Source organism: Peromyscus eremicus, chromosome 14 (assembly GCF_949786415.1).
Source record: "Peromyscus eremicus chromosome 14, PerEre_H2_v1, whole genome shotgun sequence".
NCBI lineage: Eukaryota > Metazoa > Chordata > Mammalia > Rodentia > Cricetidae > Peromyscus > Peromyscus eremicus.
In genome coordinates, this window is record NC_081430.1 from 6,611,716 (window position 1) to 6,631,886 (window position 20,171).

The window sequence follows — 20,171 nt, forward strand, 5'->3', positions numbered from 1 at the left end:
CCTGGACGTATAGTGTGTATTTAGTGGTTGTATTAATTACTTTTCTGTTGCTTTGATAAAACGTCATGACCAAAAGCAACTTCTGGAAGAAAGTGTTTCTTTTGGCTTCCGACTCCAGAGGGACAAGACTCCATCACGGCAGGGAGGTGAGAAAGCAGGACAAAAAGCTGCGAGATCGCGTCTTCGAACACACATACAGAGCAGAGAGAAGCGGGAGTAAGGTGAGGCTGTGTACTTTCAAGGCCCGCCCCCAGCAGCATACTCCCCCAGCAAGGCTTTGTTTCCTAAACTTTCCTAAATATCACCAACTGCAGATCAAGTGTTCAAAAGCCTGAGCCTATGGGGACATTTGTCATTCAAACCACCACAGTAGTATCTGCTCTATTCATCTGCCTGCAAGAACAATTTGTGATCAATTTTAGAATGCTTGCAAATTAGACATTTACTCAAAATTATCTTGAATAGATCGAAATTTTTTTTTTTTTTGTAAATTTGACTTTAGCAACCAGCAGAGAGCTCTCATTGTGCCCATTGCCCATCTTTGAATTGCCTTCGAGGTACATAGTCTCCTAACTGATTTCTTCCCTCATGTTGCTATAACAACAGGCCATATCCTGGGTGGCCTGAGCAACAATACCCATCACTCACCATTATGGAAGCTGGGAAGTTCAAGGACAGGATGCCAACATGCTCCGGCTGTGGTAGGGGCCCTCTACCTTGCTCACAATAGCAGCTTTCTTGCAACACCCTCAGCTGGCGGAGGGATGATTCACCTTACAAGGGGAGTCGTTCCATCATAGGACCACTGCTTCCATGACAACATCTAAATTTAATTACTCTCAAACGCCCTACCTCCAAGTACCATCACCTTGTTAGAATTTTAACACATCAATTTCAGAAAGACACAAGAATTCAACCCATAATATTTGGCTAGGGTTGGTATGACAAAGAACCACAGATTAAGAAACCTAAACAACATATATTTATTGTATTATATTTATGGAAGCTGTAGGTCTGGAATTAATGGATCCTTAGAGCTGGTTGCTAATAAAGGCTAGAGGGGACAATTTGTCCCATACCACTTCTGTTTGGACCCTTAGTGTTCCTTAACTTCTGCTGCATCACTCCCATCTCTGCCTTCAGCATCATTCAGAGTTCTCCTTGTAGTTATCTTGGATTAGAAGCCCATTGTAGCCTATTATGATCTTGTCTCAACATCTACAACTCTTCCCAAATAGTCACATTGTATGACATTAGGGCTAAGACTTCACTGTATGTATTTTTAGGGTACATAATTCAATCCAGATAACCTCCTTAGCTTTAACATCTATAAAATAAAGGGAAGTATACAGAACATTATTTAACTTTCAGATGTTAATAGAATATAGTATATGAAATATTATTCAATACATGATGTAGCCTAAATTTTCTCGCCTAGTATCTGTGATGGCTAATCTTCATTGTTAATCTGATTGAGTTTAGAATCACCTAGGAGATACACCTCTGGGCTTGTCTGGAGATTTGCTTCCAGATAGTTTTAACTGAGAAGAGATGCACTCCAAATGTAGGTAACACCACTCACAGGCTGGAGTCTTGGACTAATCTCTTGGCTTTCTGACTGATCGCTGCCTCAGGGTCCTGTCACCAGAGCTAGAGCTGTCCTCAGTGGCATGTGTCCCCAACAATGGTCTACACCCCTAACCAGTGAACACAGGCAAAACTTCTGAAAGTTACTTCAGTCAACTATTTTGTCACAGCAATGAGAAAACTGACGAAAGCCATTCTCTCCCTGAAGTGAGAAGAACTGGCAATACCATCAGATTCCTGAAGCTTGTGGGAAGCACTCATTTGCGAGGAGGAACTAAGTTCCTATGTGTCATCTGAGATCAAAGCTGTTCAAATTAACCATTTGTTCAGTTTCCTGGGATAATGAATTCAGGTTGAAAAGGCAGTGTCTAAGTTACTTATTAAAAAGCACTTAATTTTGCACAAAGCTGCTTTCACTACAAAGCCTTAATTAAAAGTCACTACTTAATTATTTATATACCACTCAGGGCATTGGTATGATTCCCCAGGAAGTGGCAACTAAGCTTTCACAGAGTTGTGACCGTTGATACAGTAACTCTGGTCCATTCAGAACACTCTTAGTTCTTTGACTGAGTCTGCTGTTAGCTTTAGAGAGAGCTGCCAGCTAATGAGGACTCTGATGAGATCAAAAGCCAGGGACATGCTGGTATTTTGGGACACTCACTTGAAGTCCAGAGAAATTCAAAGCTCTAAGTTTTATCAGCTCACAGCAGAACAATCTGGCAGATACACAAGCAGATTTTTAAGAACTAAGTAACAATCTTAACCTAAGAAAGGAGACCGTGTTATCTATTGCAGCGTCCTGGTGAGCAGGCTGGCTGTGAGCTTGCTTGAGTCCCAGGCTGGCAAACTCCAGCCCTGGGCAGCTGTGTGTGTTGAACTTGCAAATTCTTGTCCTGGATGACTCAAACTTTTATCTTCAATTGGCTGCGTTAGTAATGACAGGATCAATGAAGTCACCGATCACAAGACCGACGAGGGACTTCAACCTCTCGGGCAAACATCATTCATGCCATAAGCTAACAAATACAGCTCTCTAAAACAAATATTGGTCCCCATAAACCAATACCCAGAACATAGCTAATAAAACCTGGTACTAATACATATGTGAAGAAAACAAAATTTAAACATCAGGAGGGAGCCCCTCTCTCTCCCAGTAAATAAGCTGAACTACATAGGGGCCAAGCCTTCCTCATCTTCCTCCTTCCCTCTCTAAGGATGGTTGTCCCAGACACTGCCTTCTCAGAGCCCAGTGTTTCAACACTTCCAGTTTTCCTTCAGAATCCTTTACCTAATGAGTTTTTAGCTTTAATTTAATCCAATCTGAATTCAAGTACTCATGATTTAAAATTCCTTTGTCTTCATTGCTGTGTATGAATAAAGCTGTTGCATGTATGTGTGTGCTTTTTTTTTTTTTAACCAAAGGTCAGTCTTCACGTGTATTATGCACTTTCTTCCTGTGAGGCAAAGTCTCACCCTAAGAGTGGAGCTTGATTTTCGGCAAGGTTGGTAGCCAGCAAGCCTCCAGGATTCTGTTGTGTCCATCCTCTACAGTCCTGTGGTTTCAGGTATGTTCAGGATCATACCTAGACTGTTACATGAGTGCTGGGTTCTGAACTCAGGTCCTCATCTTCCATGTAAGCACTCTCAACCCCTTAGCCATATCTCTAGCTCCTGATGTATTTTGAGATAAAGTCTTGCTAAATGTAGCCCAGACTGGCCTTGAGTTTGTGGTAATTCCCCTGCCTTAGCCACTGAAATGCTGGGATTAGGTGTGCACAATACCCAGTCATTCCAGGGAAATTTAAAAAGAAATATTTAAAGTGTTTTTAACTTAAAAAACTCTTTTACAATGCGTTTAAAAGATAAAGAGAGGAACAATAAAGATTAACTTCCCAAAGTTTATTTGAACAAATAGCGATTTATGTATTGGAGGACTCCAAACCAGAAATAGATCAGTTTCTCCAACATAGGAATGTCACAGACAGAGATAAAGCAAAGATTACACTAGGCTGGTAGCAATTATACAATTGGCTTGATTAGAAAGTCCCAAGTTATATGACTGTAGTTATCTAATTTTTAAAAATGTAGATATTAGCTGGGTGGTGGTGGCACACGTCTTTAATCTAAGAACTCAGGAGGCAGAGCCAGGTGGATCTCGGTGAGTTTGAGGCCAGCCTGTGCTACAGAGCGAGATCCAGGACAGGCACCAAAACTACACAGAGAAACCCTGTCTCAACCCCCCCCCCCCAAAAAAAAGTAGATCAAAGATGTGTTGCATTCTTTTATATTGAATTTGTTTAAATCTGTGAAGCTGTGTTACTGTGCCTGTCTAAAACACCTGATGGTCTAATAAAAAGCAAGGCAGGAGAAAGGATAAGTGGGGCTGGCAGGTGGAGAGAATACATGGAAGGAGAAATCTGGGAGGTAAAACAAGAAGGAAGGAAGAGGATGCTAGGGACCAGCCACACAGCCACACAGCCAGCCATGGAGTAAGAGTAAAAGTAAGATAAACAGAAGTAAGAAAAGAAAAAGCCCAGAGGCAAAAGGAAGACAGGGATAATTTAAGAAAAGCTGGCTAGAAATAAGCCAAGCTAAGGCTGGGCTTTTATAATTAAGAATAAGCCTCCATGTGATTATTTGGGAGCTGGTGGGCCCTCCAAAGAACAAAGAGCCAAAAGAGTAAAGAGTAAAGAGTGAAAAAAAAAAAAAAAGAACTACACAGTTAAATTTAGCTGGTTTTGTTTGCTTGAACATTCTTGAACATTGTTTTTCTTTTATTTAATTAACTATATTTATTATTATTATTATTATTATTATTACTACTACTACTACTACCACCATTACTACTATTATCATTATTATTGCAGTCTTGTAGATCAAACTCAGGGCCTTGTGCATGCTCGAAAAAATACTCTACCACTGAGCTACATTTCAGGCCTAAAGTCTCCCATTAAAAATTTATTTATTTATTTAATTTGGTTTTTCAAGACAGGGTTTCTCTGTGTAGTTTTGGTGCCTGTCCTGGATCTCACTCTGTAGCCCAGGCTGTCCTCGAACTCAAAGAGATCCACCTGGCTCTGCCTCCCAAGTACTGGGATTAAAGGCGTGTGCCACCACTGCCCAGCTTAAAATATTTATTTTGGTTGTGTGTATGGTGTGTGTGTGTGTGTGTGTGTGTGTGTGTGTGTGTGTGTGTGTGTGGGCACACCTTCCATGGCACTCATGGAAGACCTAGGATAACTCCTAATGGCAGGCCTTCTTTTCTACTTTGTTGGAGACAGTCTCTTACTGTTTATTGCTGTGGATGCAGGACTAGCTGGCCTGGGGGCTTCTGGGATTCCCAGACTGTCTCTGCCTCCTATCCTGTTGTCTGAGCACTAAGATCACAGATGTGTGCTTCCATGTATGGCTTTAATCTGGTTCCTGAGGATTGAGAAGTGGAAAGTGTTTTATGCTTTACCCTTGAGCCACGCCCCAGCCCATAAGATTTTCTTTAAAAAATTTAAAAGATATTTACTTTGTGTGCACGTGTGCACATTTTTCTTGCATGTATGTCTGTGTGCCACATGTGTGAAGTGCCTTGGTTACGTGTATGTGCCGGGATCCAGACCCCGGTCCCCAACAAAAGCACTAAGTGCTCTTAACTGCTGAGTTTTTAATTAATATCTCCAGCCCCAAAGGTTTGGGGTTTGTTTGTTTGTTTTGTTGTTGTAGTTGTTGTTTGAGTAGGGTCTTGTACCTGTTGTTGGCCTGAGATTTGCCATGTTGACAGGCTGGTCTGGAACTCACGTAGATTTGCCTGCTTGGGATATGTGCTGGGTGCTGGGATTAAAGGTTTACTCCACTCTGCCCGGCTCCTCCATCCTCTTTTGAAATTGTTTATTTATGTTTTGAGTGTGAGCATGTGTTAAAAGACAACTTTCAAGAATTGGTTCTTGTTTCCCACCTTGCTGAGGTAGGTACTACACTGTCTGTTTGTTTTTTTAAACATGGGCTCTGGGATGAAACTCAAGTTGTTAGACTTGCGTGACCAGGACCTTTATCAGCTGAGCCATCCAGGTCTCTGTACTGTCCATTCACAAGTGTTTATCAAGGGGAGGGAAATAATGTGTTCAAATAGACACTATTAGACCACGTTCCTTACTTGGCTATTATATTGGTCAACTCAGATTAATTACCTGAATTTTCAAAAACAGAAACAGAAAGTGAGTTATCTAATTGTGCTGTGTTGATTAGACCCTGGATCACTGAGTTTCGGAAACTTTCACATAGTGCTCAAGTCTGTTCCATCAAGTCCAGATGGAAGTAGGTGATCTCCGGAGCCAGCACTTCATCGTGTCAACACCAAGCTTTCCTCTTCGGGTCCCTTTAGCTGCTCACGGCCTATGCTGTCCTTTCCTCTTCATTGTCCCGTTGTCAGAGTGTGTTCAAGGGAAGGAGTAATCGCCTCCAGGGCAAACCGAGATGCTGGTAGGGTCTCTGACTCTGACTACTGCAGTCAGTACCTTGCACTGCAGTGGGAGGTGGTACTGGGCGCTCAGTGATTTTGTGAGCAGGCTGGTCACTGAAGTTAGGTGAGCTCTCACAGCTAAAGGCTACCAGCTTTCCTTAGAAGATTCATATTCTCACATGAGTTCTCTGTAATTTTCCTGAATGCACGTAATTTTCACATTAATCTTCAGTGGCATCTACTGTGTGCCTTCATTACTTACAAATTTGTCTGTTAGAATTATTCTTTAGTTTTAGCATGAGTTCCAGACTAGAATATTACTTCATGTCTAAAGCAACCACAGTGCACCACTGTAACAAATGCTGGAGTGGGTTTACTTTGGAATTGCTTATTATTATGTTCAGAGGTTGTTTTCTAACACAAGGGAGGAAATTAAGCTTTGGATTATTTTTTATTATTGTTTTTTTGTTTTTAATTGATCCTGATTACAGTTTCCCTTCCCTCCCTTCCTCCCAGCCTCCCTGCCTCCCCTCTCCCCCAGGGCCACTGCTCCTCCATTTCCCTTCAGAAAAGAGCAGGCCTCCCAGAGATATCAACTGAATACAGCATAACAAGATACAATAAGACTAGGCACAAACCCTCATATCAAGGCTGAGCCAGTCAACCCAGTAGGAGGAAAAGGGTCCCAAGAGCAAAAGAGTCAGAGACAACCCTGCTCCTACTGTTAGGAATCCTTCAAAAATATCAAGCTAACAACCGTAACATATATGCAGAGGACCTGGTGCAGACCCATGCAGACTCCGTGGTTGCTGACTTGGTCCCTGTGAGCCCTGCTAGGTTGGTGTCTGTGAGCCTTGTTCTCCTGGTGTCCTTGACCACTCTAGCTCCTACAGTTCCTCCCCCACTTCCCCAGGTTTCCTGAGCTCCAAGGGATCTGATGGAGATCTGGAGCTTGATCTCTCTCTCCTCCTAATGTTTGGCTGTGGATCTCTGCATCTGCTTCCACCAGCTGCCAGCAGAGTCCTCTCTGATGACAATTGGGCTAAGCACTGACCTATGAGTATAACAGAATACCATTAGGAATCACTTTACTGATTGTTATTTTCTAAACTAGGTCTCTGAGTTATCTAGCCTCTGGTTCCTGGTCATTCAGACAGTGTTGGGAATGGGCTCCCTCTTCCTTCACAACAGCCTCAAATAATAGAAAATATCTTGGGGTAATTCTAAGCAACTGAAAAGACTTGTATGATAAAAACTGCACATCTTTGAAGAAAGAAAGTGAAGATCATCTCAGAAGATGAAAAGATCTCACATGCTCATGGATCAGTAGGATAAACATAGTAAAAATTGCCATCCTACCAAAAGCAAACTACAGATTCAATGCAATCCCCATTAAAATTCCAACATAATTCTTTACAGACCACAAAAGAAAAATACTCAACTTCATATGGAAAAATAGAAGACCCAGAATAGCTAAAAGAATTCTGTGAAATAAAAGAACTTACAGAAGTATCACCATTTCTTATTTCAAGCTATACTACAGAGCTATAGTAATAAAAACTGCATGGTATTGGTATAAAAACAGACAGGTTGATCAATGGAATTGAATTGAAGACTCAGACACCATAAGTCCATATACCTATGAACACTTGATTTTTTTTTTTATAAAGAAGCCAGAAAGACATAATGGAAAAAAGACAGAATCTTCAACAAATAGTGCTAGTCAAACTGGATGGATGAATGTAGAAGAATGAAAATAGATCCATATTTATCACCCTGCATAAGACTCAAGACCAAGTGGATCAAAGACCTCTACATAAAACCAGATACGCTGAATCTGATAGAAGAGAAAGTGGGAAATAGCCTTGAATTCATCAGCATGGGAGACAACTTCCTTAATAGAACACCAGTATCACAGACACTAAGATCAACAATTAATAAATGGGACCTCATGAAACTGAAAATCTTCTGTAAGGCAAATGGGCAAAACAGCTTACAGAATGGGGAAATATCTTCACTAACTCCACATTAGACAGAGAACTGATTTCCAAAATATATAAAGAGCTCACGAAACTAGACATGAGAAAAACAAAAAGAGGGATACAGATCTAAACAGAGCATTCTCAACAGAGGAATCTCAAATGGCTGAGAATCACTTAAAGAAATGTTCAACATTCTTAGCCATCAGGGAAGTGCAAATCAAAATGACTTTGAGATTCCATTTTATACCTGTCAGAATGGCTAAAATCCGTAACATAAATGACAGCTCATACTGGAAACGATGTGGAGCAAGGGGAATACTCCTCCGTTGCTGATACGAGTGTAAACTTGTACTGCAACTATGGAAATCAATATGGTGGTTACGTAGAAATTTGGTAGATGACCTAACTCAAGACCCAGCTATGCCACTCTTGGGCATATACCCAAAGAATGCTCAATCATACCACAAGGATACTCACTCACTATATTCATAGCAGCTTTATTCATAATAGCCAGAAACTGGAAACAACCTAGATGATCCTCAACTGAAGAATAAATAAAGAAAATGTGACATATTTACACAGTGGAGTATTACTCAGTTGTTACAAAAATGACATCATGAAATTTTCAGGCAAATTGATAGAACTAGGAAAAATCACCCTGAGTGAAGTAACCCAGACAAAGAAAGGTAAACATGGTACATACTCACTAATAAGTGGATACTAGTTGTTATGTAAAGGATAATCAAACTATAATCCACAGACCCAGAGAAGTTAAACAAAGAGGAGAGGTCTAGGGAAGGATATTTGGATCTCCCTGGGAAGGGAAAATAGAATAGATATTGAGGTTGGACTTGGGGTAGTTGAGAATGGGAACAGGAGGGATCAGATTGGGGAGAGAGGATGGAGTGAGAGAGTACTGGGAGAGATGACTGGAATAGGTTGACATTTAGGGGGTGATGTGGAAACACAGAGCAGTGGAAACTTCCTGAAACCTATGAGGTTGACACAAGCAAGGACTCCTAGTAACAGGGGATGTGGAGCCTGAACTGGCCATCTTCTACAACCAGGCCAATATCCCAGTGGTGGGACTCGGACACCAACCCAGCCACAAAAATCCACAACCCATACCATGCATACTGCCTGCATGATGTGCTGGGGCAATGGTAACTCAGAGCTTGTGAAAGTGACCAACCAATGACTGGTCTAACTTGAGGTTCAAGCCGTGAGAAGAAGCCCATGCTAGACACTGCCTGGAGACCCTAGGGTAGAACCAAACCCAATTGACACAAAAGGAAAAAAAAAAGGCAATGAAATGAAATGATTCCCAATGAAATTCTGCTATACTCATAGATTAGTGCCAGGCCCAGTTGTTTTCAGAAAGGCTTCCTCCAGCAGCTGATGGGAGCAGATAGAGAGACCGATAGGCTAAACATTAGGCAGAGCTCAGGCAACCCTGCAGAAGAGTGGGGGCGAGGATCATGGGAGCCAGAGAGATTGAGGACACCAGGAGAACATGGCCCACAAACATCAACTAAGCAGGGCTGTTGCAACAATGGGCCTGTATGGGTCTGTACCAGGCCCTCTGTATACATGTTGTGGTTGTTTAGTTTGTGGTTTTTGGTATCTCTCACTCTTTTTCCTTCTCTTCAGACCCTTTTCCTCCTACTAGGTCACCTGGCTCAGTCTTGATGTGAGGGATTGTGCCTAGTCTTATTGCATCTTGTTACACTGTTTGGTTGATATCCCTGGGAGGCCTACTCTTTTCTGAAGGGAAATGGAGGAGCAGTGGATCTGGGAGAGAGGAGAGGTGGGGATTACTAGGAGGAGGGGAGCAAGGGGAGGCTAAGATTGGGATGTATTATATGAGAGAAAAATAAAGAAAAAGAGAACAACAAAAAAATGGAATGTAATTTTAATATCTTCCTTTATATGTTACTTGATCTTTCCCCTTGCAGCTTTTAATATTCTTTCTTTGTTCTGTGTTTAATATTTTGATTTTTTAATTAATTACTTAATTAATTAATTAATTTTTCTATTATCAGCTTGATACAGTATAAATTCTTATCCTAATAGTGAAATGTTTCACTGAGGCTTGCCCAGTAATTGAGTAAAACCAAAACTTATTATAAGCCACAGTCAGCCTACGGTCCCCCCCCCCCCTGCTATATAGCCTCCCTGGTTCTGTGGGTTGCAGTCTAATTGTTCTATGTTTTGATTATTATGTAGTGAGGGGGCTTTCTTTTCTGGACCCACCTATTTGGTGTTCTATATGCATCTTTTACCTTTTAGGAATCTCCTTCTTTAGGTTAGGGACATTTTCTTCTATGATTTTGTTGAAATGTCTTCTGGGTCTTTGAGCTGGGATTCTTCTCCTTCTTCTAGTCCTATTATTCTTAGGTTTGGTCATTTGATAGTGTCCCAGACTTCCTAGAGGTTTTGTTTTAGGAATTTTTTAGATTAACATTTTCTTTGACCAATGTATCTATTTCTTCTGTTGTATTTTCAATTCCTTAGATTCTCTCTTCCAGCTCTTGTATTTTGTTGGTGATAGGGTGACTGGGGATAGGGTAGGTGGGCACCAAGAGAGTGAGAAAGTTGGACAGGTCCATGGGCAGGTAGCCTACCTGGAGTTCTGTCTGGAGGCTGGAGTGACCTCTGGTCAAGCAGGGGTTCTCTGTCTGAATTGGGGGATGGGACACTGCAATAGGGAGGGGGTAGACTAGGGAAAGGGTGGGGGACACTGAGGGAGCGAGAGAGGTCCTCAGGTAGGTCACCTGCTTGGACTTTTGGCATCCTGCACAGCCTCATGCAAGGTATCTCTGCCCGAGTTGGGGCTGGGACATGGTGATGTGGAGTGGGTAGGGACTGGGGACAGGGGTGCCATCAAGAGAGTGGAGAAGATCTGCAGGTGGGTAGCTTACCTGGACTTCTGGTGGCTGGCATGTCTCTGGTAGAGCCAAGTCTTTGGATTCTAATAAGACAACTTAGGCATAAATGCTTAGCTTGAGTGATACTTTTCAGAAATGGTCAGGGCCTTATCAGTGTTTTCTGTGTATTCCACTGAACACTGACAAGCTGTGGTATACTTAGGAGGATTAAATGGAAAGGGGAATGTAGCCAGAGCCTTTTCTCTGTCCCACTTGGTCCCGCAGCAGCTTATAAAGTAACTATTCAGAGGTTTAATATTAATTACAAACTGTTTGGCCTAGGGCTCAGGCTTATTACTAGCTAGCTCTTATATCTTAAATTAACCCATTTCTATTAATCTATATATCGCCACGTGGCTGGTGCCTTACTGGTACTTTCACATTTTGCTTCTTGGGAGGCTTCCTGGCATCTTTCTGACTCTGTCCTCTTCTCCCTGTATCTCTGCTTGGATTTCCCACCTGGCTATATCCTTCCTTGCTATAGGCCAAAGCAGCTTCTTTATTAACCAATGGTAATAAAACATATTGATAGCATACAAAAAGACATCCCATAGCATTTCCCCTTTTCTGTCTAATCAAAAAGGAAGGTTTTAACTTTAACATAGTCAAATTACATACAACAAAACAATTAGCAAGCAAGAATTACAGTTACAATATTTAGTCTATTAGTATTTGATAAAATTAGAGAAAACATTTATTTCTCTATCTTATCTTGGTGAATCTAAACTTTTATATCTAATTTACCTTTTGTCCTAACTAATTAAAATTATAAATATCTAGTCTTCAGTTCCATCAAAGACCCTAGAAGGATATAATATTATCTGAGTAAACAGGAAGTGCATTGAAAGCAACTTCCAAAACTCTATAAATGACAAGAGACATCTGGCTTCATGGACAGTCACCCAAAGTTCTTCTGTAACAGTGGGGCATTCATCTTCAGCCCATAGTATCAGGCAGACTTTTCTTTTCCTTTTTTCTTTCTTCCTTTTTTTTTTTTTTTTTTTTTTTTTTTTGAGACAGGGTTTCTCTGTGTTGTTTTGGTGCCTGTCCTGGATCTCACTCTGTAGAACAGGCTGGCCTCAAACTCACAGAGATCCACCTGGCTCTGCCTCCTGAGTGCTGGGATTAAAGGTGTGCACCACCACCGCCTGGCCAGGAAGACTTTTCAATGCAGCAGGAATTTTGAAAGACTGTCTTGCTTTGTTTTGGCAAAGTTCATCAGTTGCTTTTCTCTGTGTCCTGCAAAATATCTGACAGACTCTTCTATGAAGCAGGAATTTTGAAGGACAGTCTTGCCTTGTTTTGGCAATGTCCAACAGTCTTTTTCTTGTGTGTCCTGCATGTCCAGTCTGCACAACATATTGTCAGCAGTCAAAAGCAAGAACAGTTTCTTTGTCCAGTGGCTAACCTTGCCACAATGAAAGCAAACTCCATAAGGAGTTTCTTCAATGCCCATCATTTTCTCTGAAGTAAACTGGTGCTGCCAGGAGCAGATGTGTCTCATTGTCATAAAAAACTTTAAAAACAAAATATTTTAAATGCCATATTCTATAGGTCTTTGAAGTACTTGAAGACCAGCTATCTAAAATATATCTATTTAACCTAGAAAACATACCTAACATGTCTACAAATTTGATTGTTATAAATGATTAACTACATATCAGAATATTAAGGTCTAGCCTCTTAATTTCCTTCCAGGGCCCCAGGAGAAACACTGCTAATGGCAGGGAATGAATCTAGATACATGGGTTTATTCGTCTGCCACCATGATTCTGTTTGGCTTTCTTGGGGAGGGTCTATATCTCTCCAAAACCAGCAACAACCTTCATGTTTACAATACAAGAATTACAAGGTTCCTATCAGAAGCTTTCTGGTTAACTTCATTTGCAACCCAAAGGAGAAGTGAATAAAGGTGGAGTTAGATAGGAGCTGGAATAAATCAGAAAAGGAATTTATGTGCTAGAAATATTTCCTCAACTGTGGTTAGGTGAAACATTATGAATCTATCATAAATGTGCTCAAACTACAAACTTACAGGTGATAGGGTAAAGAAATCTATAAGTCACTAAAATAAAACTGACTCTATCTTCCTATGCTGCCAGTTTTCTGACAGGGCAGGGGAGGAGTACTGACAGCCAGTCAATATGCATCACAACTTGAAGCACTTGGTGACAAGAAAACTTTTTGTTCTAAGAAGTTGCTCTGGGGCAGTGAGAAGGGGGGGGGAAATCTGAACTTGATTTGCACAAGAAGCAAAGCTATGCACCTAGGAGCCAGGCACTTGGCCTAGGAGCCAGGTTGCCTCTGAAAGCATGTTTTACCTTAGTTCAGGGGCCTTGGATGCTTTGTTTGGAGCTGGCCCTACCTTTGGATGTAGTTAAAGGGGAATATTTGCAGAATGCAGATACCCAATTCAAATGCTAAAAAGGGAGCAGGGAGCCCAGAAGCAGAAGGCCCTGCCTATATGACCTTATCCAAGTACTTTGAGCATATATGCCTGTGGAGGTTCACACATACTGTTCTTGGGGAATTATGAACACAAGAAATTCATAGCAAGAAACAGCTGAATATTACAAAGCTGAATAACACCAAGTATTCCATGATAAATGGCTTTCTTTTGAAGGACTCCTTGGTCAATCAAGTTATAGCTTATTATATATAGCTGGACTCCTCAATTTCATATTCTTGTAGCCCATGGACAACCACTGACCTATGTTTCTTGATTATTTATAATAATATGTGCTTATTATTTATAATAATAGTTTTCAAAAACTAGAACTTTACATTACATTTTAAAATGAACTGCATAGGTATAATAGCTTAAACAAAAATAGAAACACATATACAATATGTTGTAACAAAAATAACCTTAACTTTTTATCAATATACAAAAATTCTTTAAACAAGAAAAGAAACATATACACAGTGTAACAAAATAACTTTAAATTTGTATCAATATACTATATTCCCATAAATGATAACAAATATCCATAACACACCAAATAACCAAAAGCCAACCACACCTCCCAACTCTTGGGAATGTGGACATAGTTTTATCCAAACTGCTTCCTGCTGTCTGTGGATGAAGCAACTTTAGGGTTCCAGAGAGAAAATTTTCAGATAATGACCAAGTGCTGGAGAGATCAGCAGGAACCTTTGCTGATAAACATTACTTGTCAAGTTTCAGGAGGTCTTTCCTGATCAAACCTGATCCATATTAACCCTGAAGAAATCCATAGCCTCTCATCTCCTGTGGGAATAAAACTCCAAAGCATTCTTGATTTTCATTTGACAATTATATATTTTGACTTCTTTTTTAAAGTTAAGATAGCCCTAAATTATCTAGGTTGGTCCAATTTTGTCATCTTGTTCACAATCCCATGTGTCCTAGCAGCTGTCTTTTGCTCTTCAGCATTCAAAAAATTCAAAATCAACACAATACTATACAGGATCCGGACTCCCTGTGTATTTCATGTTTTACATGGCTTTATTCTTTTACTCTCTCTTTAAAGACTTTATTTTACAAACTCTTCATTTTTTCTATGACTATACCCTCTTTGTTTTCTTAAGCCTATGCACATTGTAACCTGTTTAGAGGTTTTTCTTTCCGGACCTCTTTTATTGTATATATTCAGCCTTTTTTGACCATACAAACAAACCTTTAAACTGCTAACTTCATATAGCCTGAGTGCTAAGAGTGGTTTCATATTATAAAATGTGAAACTTAATAAAAATGATTATTTTAAAAAAGCAAGAATGTTTCATGACACATGGAAATTATGTGAAATTCACAGTTTAGTACCCATAAATAAAAAGAATTAAGGACAGAAAAAAACTTAAAAAAAAAAAAAACAAAAAAAACCTGCTAAATTACGCCTGGATCCTCTGCATGTGGCTCTTAGCTGGCTCCTCCTGCTTCTCAGGTCATGAAAACCAAGCATGAAACTCATGGCCTGGTAGGAGGTTCATGACCAGGAACTGCATTCAACCTCCCTAGAGCTCCAGAATGCATATGTTTGCACTTTTTACTTAGTTTTTTTTTTTTTTTGTTTTGTTTTGTTTTTGTTCCTACTTAACATACTAACTGCTTAAGGCCTCACTAATGGGCAGAAACTGTCTGGCTGAAATTCTTAAAGGAGCTATATCTCCCCCACCCCCACCCCTTTTTCTTTCAGCTTTCTCAGGCAGTATGGAAATTCAAGCACCTCATTGGTATGCTAAAATATTGTTGTTCTTTGGTCTATTGAGGGGGGCACCACCCAGCTCCCAAATAAATCACACATGGAGGCCTATTCTTACTTATAAACATCTGGCCTTAGCTTGGCTTGTTGCTTGCCAGCTTTCTTTAACTTTAAATTATCCCATGCACTTTTTGCCTTTGGGCTTTTCCCATTCTCTTACTTCTGTAAATCTTACTCTTACTCCATGGCTTGCTGTGTAGCTGGGTGGCTGGCCAAGCTACCTAGGTGGCTTCTACTTCAGATTCTTACCTCAGAGAACCTTCTCATCCCTGAGCATCCAGGAGATCACCAGTCAGTTCTTCCAATGGGCCATGCTGGGCAGAATCCATGCACAGGCTTTCACCTTTGTCCAGATGTTCCAGCCCTACCAGAAGGATGATTTCATCATGGCTTTTTTTTTTTTTTTTCAAAGACCTAAACGCTATTCCAAATTTGCAGTTACTCTCAGATTCTTCTGGACAGTGAAACACATTAGGTTTTGCTCACAGAAGACTCTGAAAAATATGAAGTCCTGAGCCCACTGGAAAGGGAAGAGTTCTTGTTCTGTCTCTTTAAGCACCTCTGCATGGGAGGGTCCCTTTGTCAGTATGAAGATATGCTTAAGCCATATCTGGAGACAGTAACGCTGATCTATAAGGATCTGGTGAATGGTCGGAAACATCCTTGAACCAAGAAAATGCAAATTACCTCTTCTGTCTTTAAAATGAAATCCTACAACTCTGCTGGTGTGTGCTACCCTTCACCTAAAGAGCATAAACAGACATTCTCTTACTTCATTGTGGATCCCATTAAGCATCATGTGAATGTCTTATACCATTGCTATGATGTGGGGAACATGGCTAAGTCTTGTTAAAACCATCAGTTGGTGCTGTTCCTTAGTCATTGTGTCTCCTTGTCAGCACTAATGGATGGATAGATGTGTTCTTGCAGATCAGTCAAAAGCAACTGTAAAGAGCCTATTCCAAGCTGAAGAAGGCAAACACTAAATTGCCTCTCTCTGCATTTGCCCAGCACACTCATGCAGGGATCCCTGATGGAACTTGCACAAAGCAGAAATGTTGTAGAGCATTATTTTTAGATATGTTGTTACTTTTGTTTGTGTTGCATTTGTTTAACTCTGTGAAGCTGTGTTACTGTGCCTGTCTAAAACACCTGATGGTCTAATAAAGAGCTGAATAGCCAATAGCAAGGCAGGAGAAAGGATAGGAGAGGCTGGCAGGCAGAGAGAATATATACAAGGAGAAATTTGGGAGAATAAGAGAAATAGCCAGAGAAGGAGGAAGACATCAGGAGCCAGCCGCCCAGCTTCACAGCAAGCCATGGAGTAAGAGTAAGATTTACAGAAGTAAGAGAAGGAGAAAAGCCCAGAGGCAAAAGGTAGATGGGATAATTTAATGTTAAGCAAAGCTGGCAAGAAACAAGTCAAGCTAAGGCCAGGTATTTATAAGTAAGAATAAGCCTACGTGTGTGTTTTATTTGGGAGTTGGGTGGTGCCCCCCCACCCAGAAGACCAAAGAAAAACAACAGCGGAGGGGAGAGCAGGGTAAAGGAAGGAAGATGGGGAGGGACAGAAAAACCATATGGAAGCCTACTACTGTAGAAACTTCCTAAAATATATACACACATGAAAGGAATTTAAATGGAGTTGCCATATAATTGGGGAGAGAATTCCCCAGTTAGAGATGTTATGCCCCCAAGTAAAACTTCCAGTACCAGGGATGGGTTACATTTGGTTGAGTTGTTGGCTAAGTGGATCCAATGGAATCTTCCAAACATCCAGGCTATTGTCATGGCTATTTGTTTCTCTCCACAACCTGACCATAAGGCCCTATTGCTGAAGAGAACAATTACTTATGTCACTGGACATGGGGAAGTTGAGCTGGTGCCTAACTAGAAACTTCACCTCCACTGACTAGTAGGCATGGTGCTGGAAGGTAATCTACGTGCTTCTGGAGGAGAAAGGTAATCATCAATTTCACCCAGCTACAAACCCTGTGACCCACAACAGAGACCTCCTCCAAGACATACTGATACAAAGGTGGCAGAGACGCTATGTTATGTAACCGACCACTTTTAAGGCCCACTCCGTGAGATGGAACCTATACATGACATTGCTAAAGTGGCCAAGAACCTGAGATTGGATAGGTCACAGACCTAGGGGAAAGCCTGCTATTATTATTGTGCTAAAGGAACTTAGCAACAAGCATACTGTATACCCATAGATCAGTGCGTCACTCAACCCTCATAGAGAAGCTTCTTACAGTAGAGGGGAATTAACAGAGAGACCTATAGTGGCAATTAACGAGTCAATTCCATGCAGTTTATCTGATAGTCAAAAGACGTTTATTTTGCATCAACTTACAGCAAGCAAAAGGGTCTGTTACGGGATCCAGGAGAGGTGAGGCGCAGTCCAACGCAGTTCTCTGGAGAACTCTGACTTGGTCTGCAGTCCAGCATCCAGCATCCAGGATCACAAGGTAGCCAAGAGAGTGAGTACATATGCATTTCAGTTCTTAACGGGTCCCTATATTGGCCACGCCCAGGGTGGGGGCAGGTACTTAGCAGTTACCTGCTGCCTACTAGGGGCGGTACTTCAGGGGTGAAGCACAGACAACTACCCTTACAGAGACCCACAACTGGACAATGTGCAGAGAGTGAAAAACTTTGGAGCACTCAGTCTTGAATGGGATGTCTTCATCAAAGCCCTCCCTTCAAGACTCAGGAGTCCTCTGAAAAGGAGGCAGAAAGGTGTTCAGAGCCAGAGGTGGTGGATGACTCCAAGGAGACAGTGACTTCTAGACACTGCAGGACTGATGCACACAGGAACTCACAGAGACTGTGGCAGCATGCACAGGACCTGCACAGGCTCAAACCAGACAGAATCCCAGCACTGAGAAGGGAGTGAACATAAAGTCCCATCCCTAACCAATGAGCTATTTGCAATTGATACCTGCTGGGAAAGGAAAAATCAGTTTTCTCCAGTCAGCGTCACTGGATGTGTCAACCACATTCCAGGACAGGCCTTATGCCCAGGAGTAGTCACTTGGCCGGTGCAAAATGAACTCCATGTTTGTTTGTTTTTTTTAAATTTTGTTTTGGCATTTTTTGATTTACTGATTTTTTTTTTTGTTTGTTCTGTGTAGCTAGAGTTTTCCTGCCTGGCCCACAGTCAGGACAAATCTGTCACCTGCCAGTTCCACAGCCGCTCAGACCCAACCACGTAAACACAGATTTTATTTGCTTACGAACTGTATGGCTGTGGCAGGCTTCTTGCTAACTGTTCTTATAGCTTAAATTAATTCATTTCCATAAATCTATACCTTGCCACATGGCTCATGGCTTAACGGCATCTTCACATGCTTCTTGTCATGGCGATGGCTGGCAGTGACTCCCTCCACCTTCCTGTTTTCTCTGTTCTCCTCTCTGTTAGTCCCGCCTATACTTCCTGCCTGGCCACTGGCCAATCAGTGTTTTATTTATTGACCAAGCAGAGCAACAGATTTGACATACAGACCAGACCATCCCACAGCAGTACTGTTTTGGTTTTTTTTTTTGTTTTTGTTTTTGTTTTTTTTTTTTTGAGAGGGAAGAGAGGAAGAGAGAGAGAAGTTGGATGAGTATGGAGGTGGGAAGGATCTTGGAGGGAAAACATGATCAAAATAAATTTTCTGAAAAAAATTTAAATAAAAATGTTGTGATGTATTGAATTATCAAGTCTTTAACTTTCTATTAAAACTATCTTAGAGTATCCGGAGGACACCCCAAAAGGGTTCAAAAGTCTTATCATGTCTAACTGGTTAAGTCTACACACAAATAAAATATGGAAAGACTGATCTCAGAGGCAGCTACTATATAAAAATTGGAGAGAAGCTAGACATAATGCATCTCATGTAAGGCATTACAATGGTAACTCTACTTATAATTTAAGATTGTACATGGTGAATCCTTAGGGTAACCATGATAAAGGTAATATAAAGTACACAAGATAACGAATAAATTGTAATTAGTAGTATCATTACTATTGTTGTTATTCCTGTTTTGAGATGTGGTCTCACTATGGAGCATTCTGGCCTCAAACTTACTACGTAACTTAGTCTGCCCTTGAACTAGAGATTCTCTTGTTTCAGCCTCCTGAGTGTTGGGATTATAAATGTATTCCACCACAAAAGCCTAAAATGGAATTCTGAAAAATCTTCAGGTAATTTAAAGAGAAGGCAGGAAAGGAGAGATGTAGGGATAGAAGCAGAGGGGCTAACAAGGAAAACTGGAAGTTTGCAGATGTAAATCCAATGGTTTGCAGTCATAGAGATTTTAATTTATTTTCTCCAGTATTGCTATAAGTAGCAAATGAAAAGCAAACAACTCACTGTGGGTGTTTAATCTCAGGACATTATCACCCACCAAGGTCTCAGTGATATTTATACAACACCCACCTGTCCTTCTCAGCTTTGGCAGCTTAGGGTAGCCTACATCACCTGAGAGGAAAACCTCAACTGAGAAATGGCACAGATCAGACTGGTCCATTGGCACATTTGTTGGGAACTGTCTTAATTGTCTATTGACATATGAGGGCCAGCCCAAACCAGGTAGCACTACTCCCTGAACTGGTGGTCCCAGGCTGCCTACAGCTAGCCCAAGTGAGACAACAAGCATCACAATTCCACAGTTTCTGTCGTTCTTCCTTGGCTGTGAGGGACTTCCTGCCTTGGCTTGGATTTTTATTGCTGTGAAGAGACACCATGACCACGGCAACTCTTCTAAAGACAACATTTAATTGATGGGGCTCCCCTACAGATTCAGAGGTTCAGTCCATTATTGTCATGGAGGGAGCATGGCAGCGTGTGGGCAGAGGTGGTGCTGGAGCTGACAGAGCTACGTCTTGCAGGCAACAGGAAGTTGACTGACTGTCACACTGAGTGAAGCTTGAGGAAAAGACCTCAAAGTCCCCACAGTGACACATTTCCAACAGAAGGTGTGGCCT

The 20,171-nt window shown here is 41.2% G+C and overlaps 1 pseudogene; it reads left to right on the plus strand.

Annotated features, from left to right (window-relative positions):
- Window positions 1–16,043, plus strand: part of LOC131924557 (cilia- and flagella-associated protein 300-like) — a 58,517-nt pseudogene extending 42,474 nt beyond the window's left edge.
- The last annotated feature ends 4,128 nt before the right edge of the window (window positions 16,044–20,171 follow it).